This window comes from Chlorocebus sabaeus, chromosome 1, assembly GCF_047675955.1.
Source record: "Chlorocebus sabaeus isolate Y175 chromosome 1, mChlSab1.0.hap1, whole genome shotgun sequence".
In the NCBI taxonomy this organism is placed as follows: Eukaryota; Metazoa; Chordata; class Mammalia; order Primates; family Cercopithecidae; genus Chlorocebus; species Chlorocebus sabaeus.
In genome coordinates, this window is record NC_132904.1 from 84,301,562 (window position 1) to 84,310,817 (window position 9,256).

Consider the following 9,256-nt stretch of genomic DNA (forward strand, 5'->3'; position numbering starts at 1 on the left):
TCCAATTATATCCTCTTAAAAAATATATTTCCAACTTTTATTTTAAGTTCAGGGGTACAGGTGCAGGATGTGCCAGTTTGTTACATAGGTAAACGTGTACCGTGGTGGTTTGCTACACAGATCATCCCATCTCCCAGGTATTAAGCCAGCATCTATTAGCTGTTCTTCCTGATCCTCTCCCTCCTCCCATACCACACCCTCCAACAGGCCCCAATGTGTGTTGTTTTCAAATGTACAATTAAGTTATTATTGACAACAGTCACCCTGTTGATCTATAAAATACTATGCCTTATTCATTCATTCTGTTTCTTTGTACTCGTTAACCACCCCCACTTCTCACCCATCTCTCTACTACCCTTCCCAGCCTCTGGTAACAATACTTCTACTCTCTGTCTTCATGGGTTCATTGTTTTGACTTTTAGATTCCACAAATAAGTGAGAACATGTAATGTTTGTCTTTCTGTGCCTTGCTTATTTCACTTAACATACCGATCTCCGGTTCCATCCATGTTGTTGCAAATGACTGAGACTCCTTTTTAAAAAAATTTTTTATGGCTGACTGGTACTCCATTGTGTATATTTACCATGTTTTCTTTATCCATTTATCTGTTGATGGATACATAGGTTGCTTCCAAATCTTGGCCATTTTGACCAGAGCTACAATAAACATGGGAGTGCAGACATCTCTTTGATATACTGATTTCCTTTCTTTGGGGTATACCCAGTAATAGGATTCCTGGATCATATGGTAGCTCTATTTTTAGCTTTTTGAGGAACCTCCAAACTGTTATCCATAGTAGTTGTACTAACTTGCATTCCCACCAACAGTGTATGAGGGTCCCCTTTTCTCTACATCCTCACCAGCATTTGTTAAGTCATTTTAACTGGGGTGAGATGATATTTTATTGTAGTCTTGATTTGTGTTTCTCTTATTATTAATGATATTGAGCAGATTTTTATAAGTCTATTTGCCATTTGTATGTCTTGTTTTGAGAAATGTCTGTTCAAATTTTCTGTCCATTGTTTGATCAGATATTGGATTTTTTCCTATAGAGTTGTTTGAGCTCCTTATATATTCTGGTTGTTAATCTCTTGTCAGAGGGATAGCTAGCAAATATTTTATCCCATTCTGTGGATTGTCTCTTCACTTTTCTGGTTGTTTCCTTTTCTGTGCAGAAGCTTTTTAATTTGAGGTGATCCCATTTGTTCATTTTTGCTTTTGTTGTCTGTGCTTGTGGAGTATTACTCAAGAAATCTTTGGCCAGACCAATGTCCCGGTGATTTTCCCCAATGTTTTATTGTAGTAGTTTCATAGTTTGAAATCAGATTTAGGTATTTTATTCATTTTGATTTGATTTTTGTATATGGCAAGAAATAGGGGTCTAGTCTCATTCTTTTTCCCACTGTATGTTCTTGGCACCTTTGTTGAAAATGAGTTCACTGTAGGCGTGTGGATTTGTTTCTGGGTTTTCTATTCCGTTCCATTGGTCTATGTGTCTGTTTCTATGCCAGTACCAAGCTGTTTTTGTTACTATAGATTTGTATTATAATTTGAAGTCAGGTAATATGATTCTTCCAGTTTTGTTCTTTTTGCTTAGGATGGCTTTGGCTATTCTGGGTCTCTTGTTGTTCCATATAAATTTTAGGATAGGGCTTTCTATTTTTTGAGAAGTGTTATTTGTATTTTGATAGGGATTGCATTGAATCTGTAGATTGCTTTTGGTACTATGGACATTTTAACAATATTAATTCTTCCAATCCATGAACATAAAATATCTATTTTTTGGTGTCCTCTTCAATTTCTTTCATCAGTGTTTTATAGTTTTTATTTTTATTTATTTATTTTTTTAGACAGTCTCACTCTGTCACCCAGGTTGGAGTGCAGTGGTACAATTTCGGCTCACTGCAAACTCTGCCTTCTGGGTTCAAGCGATTCTCCTGCCTCAGCCTCTGAGTAGCTGAGATTACAGGCGCTCACCACCACCTCCAGCTAATTTTTATATTTTTAGTAGAGATGGGATTTTGCCATGTTGGCCAGGCTGGTCTTGAACTCCTGACCTCAAGTGATACACTTGCCTCAGCCTCCCATAGTGCTGGGATTACAGGCATGAGCCACTGCACCTGGCCAGTGTTTTATAGTTTTTATTGTAGAAATTTTTTACTTCTTCAGTTAATTCCTAGTTATATAATTTTATTTGTGGCGATTGTGAATGGGATTACTTTTTTTTACTTCTGTTTCAGATCGTTCGTTGCTGACATATATCAGGTTGGTGCAAAAATAATTGCGGTTTTTGCCATTAAAAGTAATAGCAAAATAGCAATTACTTTTGCACCAACCTAATAGAAATGCTACTGATTTTTGTATGTTGATTTTCTATCCTGCAACCTTACTGAATTTATTATTAGTTCTAACAATTCATTTGTGGAGTCTTTAGTTTCTCCTAAATGTAAGATCATATCAATTTTAAACACGGATAATTTAATTTCTTCCTTTTCAATTTCAATGCTTTTTATGTCATTTTATTGTCTGATTGCTCTCGCTAAGATTGTCAGTACTATGTTGAATAACAGTGGTGAAACCGGGCATCCTTGTTATGTTCCAGATCTTAAAGGAAAGGCTTTCAGTTTTTTTCCCTATTCAGTATGATGCTAGCTGTGGGTCTGTCATATATGGCTTTTATCATGTTGAGGTATGTTCCATCTATCCTCAGTTTTTTTGAGGGTTATTATCATGAAAGGATGTTGAATTTTATCAAATGCCTTTTCAGAGCAAATTGAAATGATCATATGGTTTTTGTCTTTCATTCTGTTGATATGATGTATTTCGTTGACTGATTTGTGTATGTTGAACCATCCTTGCATCACCGGGTGAATCCCACTTGGTCATGATGAATGATCTTTTTAGTGTATTGCTGAATTTGGTTGGCTAATATTTTGTGGAGGATTTTTGCATCAATATTTATCAGGGTTATTGGCTGGTAGTTTTCTTTTTTTAAATGTGTTTTTTCTTGGTTTTGTTATTAGGGTATTGCTAGTCATGTAGAATGAGTTTTGAAGTATTCCCTCCTCTTTGAGGTTTGTTTGGAATAGTTTCAGTAGGATTTGTATTAGTCTTTAACTGGTAGAATCATCAGCAGAGAAGTCATCATGTCTCAGGCTTTTCTTTACTGGGAGAAGGTTTTTATTTACGGCTTCAATATCATTATTTGTTATTAGTATGTTCAGGTTTTGTATTTCATTGTGGTTCAATATTGGTACATTGTATGTATCTAGGAATTTGTCCCTTTTTTCTAGATGTTCCAATTTATTTGGCATATAGTTGCTCACAGTAGCCACTAATGATCCTTGGAATTTTTGTGGTGTCAATTGTAATGTTTCCTTTTTCATCTCTGATTGTATTTATTTGGATCTTCTCTCTTTTTTTCTTAGTTAATATGGCTAAAAGTTGTCTATTTTGTTTAACTTTTGAAAAAACTGCTTTTCTGTTTCATTGATATTTTGTATTGTTTTCTTTATTTTAATTTTATTTATTTCTCCTCCAATCTTCACTATTTCTTCTCTTCTAATTGTGGGTTTGGTTTGCTCTTGCTTTTCTAGTTCTTTAAGATGCATTGTTAGGTTGTTTATTTGAAATTTTTCTTCTTTTTTGATGTAGGCATTTATAGCTATAAACTTTCCTCTTAGTACTGCTTTTGCTGTATCCCATAGCTTTGGTATGTTGTGTTTCCATTATCATTTATTTCAAGGAATTTTTCAATTTTCTTCTTAGTGTCTTCATTGACCCATTGGTCATTCAGGAGCCTATTATTTAATTTTCAAATATTTATATAGCTTCCAAAATTCCTTGTGTTATTGATTTCTAGTTTTAATCAATTGTGGTCAGAGAACATGCTTGTTATTACTGAAATTTTTTGAATGTTTTAAGACTCATTTGTGACCTAACACATAGTCTATTCTTGAGAACAATCCGTGTGTGAAGAAGAAAATGTGTATTCTGCAGCTGTTGGATGAAATTCTCTGTAGATGTCTATTAGATCCATTTAGTCTACAGTGCAGATTAAGTCCAATGTTTCTTTGTTGATTTTCTCTCTGGAAGATCTGTCCAATGCTGAAAGTGGAATGTTGAAGTCTCCAGCTATTATTGTATTGGAGTCTGCCTCTCTCTTTAGCTCTAATAATATTTGTTTTATATATCTGAGTGCTCCAGTGTTGGGTGCATATTTAAAATTGTTTTATCCTCTTTTGAATTGACCTCTTTATAATTGTAGAGTGACTTTCCTTGTCTCCTTTTACAGTTTTTGTCTTAAAGTTTATTTTGTCTGATACACGTATAGGTACTTTTGCTCTTTTTTGGTTTCTGTTGTCATGGAGTATTTTTTTCCATCCCTTTATTTTCCACCTATGTGTGTCTTTATAGGTGAAGTGTGTCTTTTAAACAACAGATCAATGGGTGATTTTTCTTTTTAAATTTTATTTATTCAGCCACTTTATGTCTTTTGACTGGAGAGTTCAGTTTCCAACTGATCTGTTATAGGAAATGGCTCAATAGGTCTTGTGTTTTTTTCATCCATTTAGTCACTCTATGTCTTTTAAATGAAGAGTGAAGAGTTTAGTCCATTTACATTCAATGTTATTATTGATAAGTAAGGACTCATTCCTGCTGTTTTGTTATTTGCTTTCTGGTTGTTTTGTGGTCTTCTCTTCCTTCCTTCTTTCCTTCCTGTCTTCCTTTTAGCGAAGGTAATATTCTCTGGTGATATGATTTAGTTTCTTGTTTTTTATTTTTCATGTATCTGTTGTATGTTTTTGGTTTGAAGTTACCATGAGGCTTCCAAATACTATCTCATAACTCATTATTTTAAGCTGATAAAAACTTAACACTGTTTGCATAAACAAGCAAAAAGAAAACTAATAAAGACTCTATTTCTTAACTTTTCCACTCTTCAACATTTTAACTGTTTGTTGTTACTATTTATATCTGTTTGTACTGGCTATGTCTTGAAAAGTTGTAGTTATTATTTTTGATTGGTTCATCATTTCATCTTTCTTCTTAAGTCATGCAGCATTATAATATTTTGTGATTTTCTGTGTACTTACTATTAAGAGTGAGTTTTGTGCTCTTAATGTCCTTTTTTTCTGATTGAAGTACTCCCTTTAGCATTTCTTGTAGGACAGGTCTGGTGCTGATGAAATACCTCAGCTTTTATTTGTCTAAGGAAGTCTTTATTTCTCCTTCATGTTTGAAGGACAATTTAGCCAGATACACCATTCTAGGGTAATTTTTTTTTTCCTTTAGCACTTTAAATATGTCATGCCACTCTCTCCTGTCCTTTAAGGCTTTCACTGAAAAGTCTGCTATCAGATGTATGGGATCTCCATTATATGCTATTTGTTTATTTTCTCTTGCTGCTTTTAGGATCCTTTCTTTATCCTTGATTTTTGGATGTTTGATTATTAAATGCCTTGAGGTACTCTTCTTTGGGTTACATCTACTTGGTGTTGTTCTATAACCATTCTGTACTTGGATATTTATTTATTTCTCTATGCTTGGGAAGTTATTTGTTATTATTCTTTTGAATAAATATTTTTACCTCTGTCTCTCTCTACTCCCTCTTTAAAACCAATAACCCTTAAATTTGCTGTTTTGAGGCTATTTTCTAGATCCTGTAAGCATGCTCTATTGTTTTTTATTCTTTTTTCTTTTGTCTACTCTGACTGTGTATTTTCAAATAGCCAGTCTTTATGTTCACTAATTATTTCTTCTGCTTGATCAATTCTGCTATTAAGAGACTCTGATGCATCTTTCAGTATGCCAGCTGCATTTCTCAACTTCAGAATTTTGGCTTATTTTTAATTATTTCAATTCCTTTGTTAAATTTATCTGATAAATTTCTGAATCCCTTCTCTGTTCTCTGAATTTCTTCAAAACAACTATTTTGAATTCTTTGTTTGAAGAAACATATCTTTGTTTCTCCAGGATTAGTCCCTGATGTCTTATTTAGTTCATTTGGTGTGATCATGTTTTCATGGATTGTTTTGATACTTGTAGATGTTCTTCAGTATTTGGGCATTGAAGAGTTAGGTATTCATTTTAGTCTTTACAATCTGGGCTTGTTTGTGTCTATCCTTCTCGGGAAGGGTTTCCAGATATTTGGTGTTGTGATCTAAGCTATATCTGCTTCAAGAGGGGCACCAAGCCCAGCAATGCTGTATTTTTTTCTAGACCCTTAGAGGTACCACCTTCATGGTCTTAGACAAGATCTGAAAGCATTCTCTGGATTACCAGGCAGAGATTCTTGTGCTCTTCCCTTACTTTCTTCCAAACAAATAGTCTCTCTCTATCTGTTCTAAGCAACCTAAAGCTGGGGGTGAAATAATGCCAAAATTCCTGTGGCCACCACTTTTAGTACTGCATAGATCAGACCTGGAGCCAGCACAGCACTGGGTCTCACTGAAGGCCTGCTGTAATCATTCCCTGGCTACTGCCTATGGTTGCTAAAAACCTGGGAACTCTACAATTAGCAGGTGGCAAAACCAGCCTGGCCTATGCCTTTCCCTTCAGGGTGGCAAGTTCCCTCATGCCCTGAGCAGATCCTAGCTCCCAGATTACATTTCTAGACACACCCTGGGCCAGAAGGGAATCTGCTGCCTTGAAGGGAAGGATCCAATCCTGGCAGGATTTATCATCTGCTAACTGAAGAGTCCTTGGGCCCTGAAAAACCAGCATCAACACCCAGGCACTATGTTAAGGACCTTGGGTGAGCCTCTCAGACTTGAGGGTTTCAGGTGAGACTCAGCACATTCCCAGTTATGATGACTATGGGACGAGACTACTTCTGCTTGAGAAAAGTGGAGGGAAAAGTAAAGGGAATTTGTTTTGTACCTTAGGTACCAGCCTGGCCACAGAAATGTAGAGCAGCAAGCAGGCTCTTGAGGTCCCCAATTCTAGGACTTAGTTCTTGCACAGCATTTCTGGACTGAATCTAGTGTAAATGTTTCTTGTGCACATTGGGTAGTTATGAATAGCTTTGTAAATGAGGATCACAGAAAATGAACTCCAGATTCTCCAGTGCTATCCCAGGGTGGAGAGCTAGACAGGAGCCTACTGCCTTGAAGGGTAAGTCCCAGGCCAGGCAGCATTCAGCACAAGCTGACTGAAGAGCCTCTGGGCCTTAACGGAACATTAGCAGTAGTCTGGCAGTACTCCCCATGAGCCTGGCCGTGGTGATAGAGTGAGGCTCCTCTGCCTTTGGAAAGGGGAGGGAAGAGTGGGAAGGGTTGCAATTTGTTGTTTGAGTGCCAGCTTAGTGGCAATACAATGGAACACCGGGTTGACTTCTAAGGCTTTTAACTAGAGTCCCTGACTCCCTCTGAACCTGCTCAGGACTTGAGGGAACTTGCCACCCTGAAGGGAAAGACATAGGCCTGGCTGACTTTGCCAACTGCTAAGGGTAATAAGCAGACTCTTGAGGTCCCCAGTTCCAGGACTTGGCTCTTGGAGAACATTTCTGGACTGAGTCTAGTGTGAATGTTTCCTGCACACAGTGGGGAGTCATGAATACCTTTGTGAATGAGGATCATAGGAACTGAACTCTAGGTTCTCCAGTGCTGTTCCAGGGTGGCAAGCAGTCTGCCATTACATGTACTCCCTAGCCTGAAACCAAATATGCAGGTGGTCCTGTACAATTGCACCATTATGATCAGTAGATCCAAATAAGCAAAGCCATAGAAAGGGGCTGCCTGCAACCCTGACATCTCCTATAAAGCTGTGGAGTCCTGTGGGGGCTTGGAAAGTAATCACACTGATGTTAATTGATGTCAATTGGAGAGCATTTTTAGTGATTTGGAAGATCAAAAGAAAATCCTTTAATGTAATTTTGAAGATCAGACCATGTGGCAGCTGTAAGAAATGAAGAAACCAGTGCCAGTGGACTCACTTATTACTGTAGGGGTCTACTGTCACCAAGGTCATCTCCACTTGGATGTGCCCAGTCAGCAGGCAGACATAATTCAATTGTTGTCCCTCCAAGGGCAACTCCAAGCCTGAAGCCTGTCATAGGGAGTCAGAGAATCAGAGAAGGCTAGCGCTGATGAGTGCTCAGAAGCCTTTATCTGTCCCTGCTTCTGGCAAATAGAGGATCAGAGTCACAGACTGCAAAGCAGAGAAGACTTAATCATGGAGCCCAGGAGCCAGTGATGACAGTTGAGCACTGTAAGGGACAGAGAATTGTAGCCTAAGGCTCTATGCTCTGTCACCATATTTTCCAAATAAAAAAGCCAGGGCATGTACTCTGACAAAGGATGTATTCCTACTTGTGATTAATTTGCATGGAAAGACAAAGGGAGAAAACATTTACAGTATAAATTGGCCTGGAAAATTCACGTGGAAAATGGATGCACAGTCTTACAAACTGGAGGAGGACCGGGAATCAATTGGCTGCAGTGGTTTGAGAGGAAGCTATTCCAAGTTGCAGTTCTGTGTTTGAAAGGATAAAAGTGCCAGTCACAGCAGGAAAAAAGAGAGAAAGTGTGACATCTCCTAAAGGATGCCTGTCTTAGAGTATGCATTCAATAAATATTTATTACTGAATAAATGAATAAATAAATTGATAGCCACAAACTACACAAGGAATATCAGCTATACTAGAAGCAGATAAGCAATGATGTTCCCAGTCTATAGGAAGAATTGCAGTCATTCCCCAGGCCTTCCTGTTCAAAGTATGGTCACTGAGCAGCAGCACTGGCATCACCTGGGAACTTGTCAGAAATGCAAAAATTTGGAATCCACCGTGACCTAATGAGTTAGACCTTAGATTTTAATCAGCTCTCCAGGTGATCAAGTGCACTTTAAAACTTGAGAAGCTCTGCTCACAGGGCACGCCCAGTTACAGGAAGTAAGAAAGACAGATGGATAGGATCCGGGGTGTGTGGGAACAGTCTGAGAATTGGGTAATCCGAGACCTAAACAATCATAGTTTAAGAGCTGTGAGGAAAGGTAGTTAAAAATCACAGGTTTCCTGAAGGACAAACCCACAGAATGAAGTATAAACAGAAACAACCACAAGTTGAGAGAGGTGATTATAGTCAGAGGTTGTGTGAGAAACAGACCAGGCACAGGAACAGAATAAATGAGAACTGTCTAATGTAAGGGTCTACACACATCTAAATAAATAAATAAATATTGAATTCAAAAATTTCTCTGGTGTCAAACATAAAAGAGAACTCCCTCCGGCCCTTTATTTTATTTTATTTTATT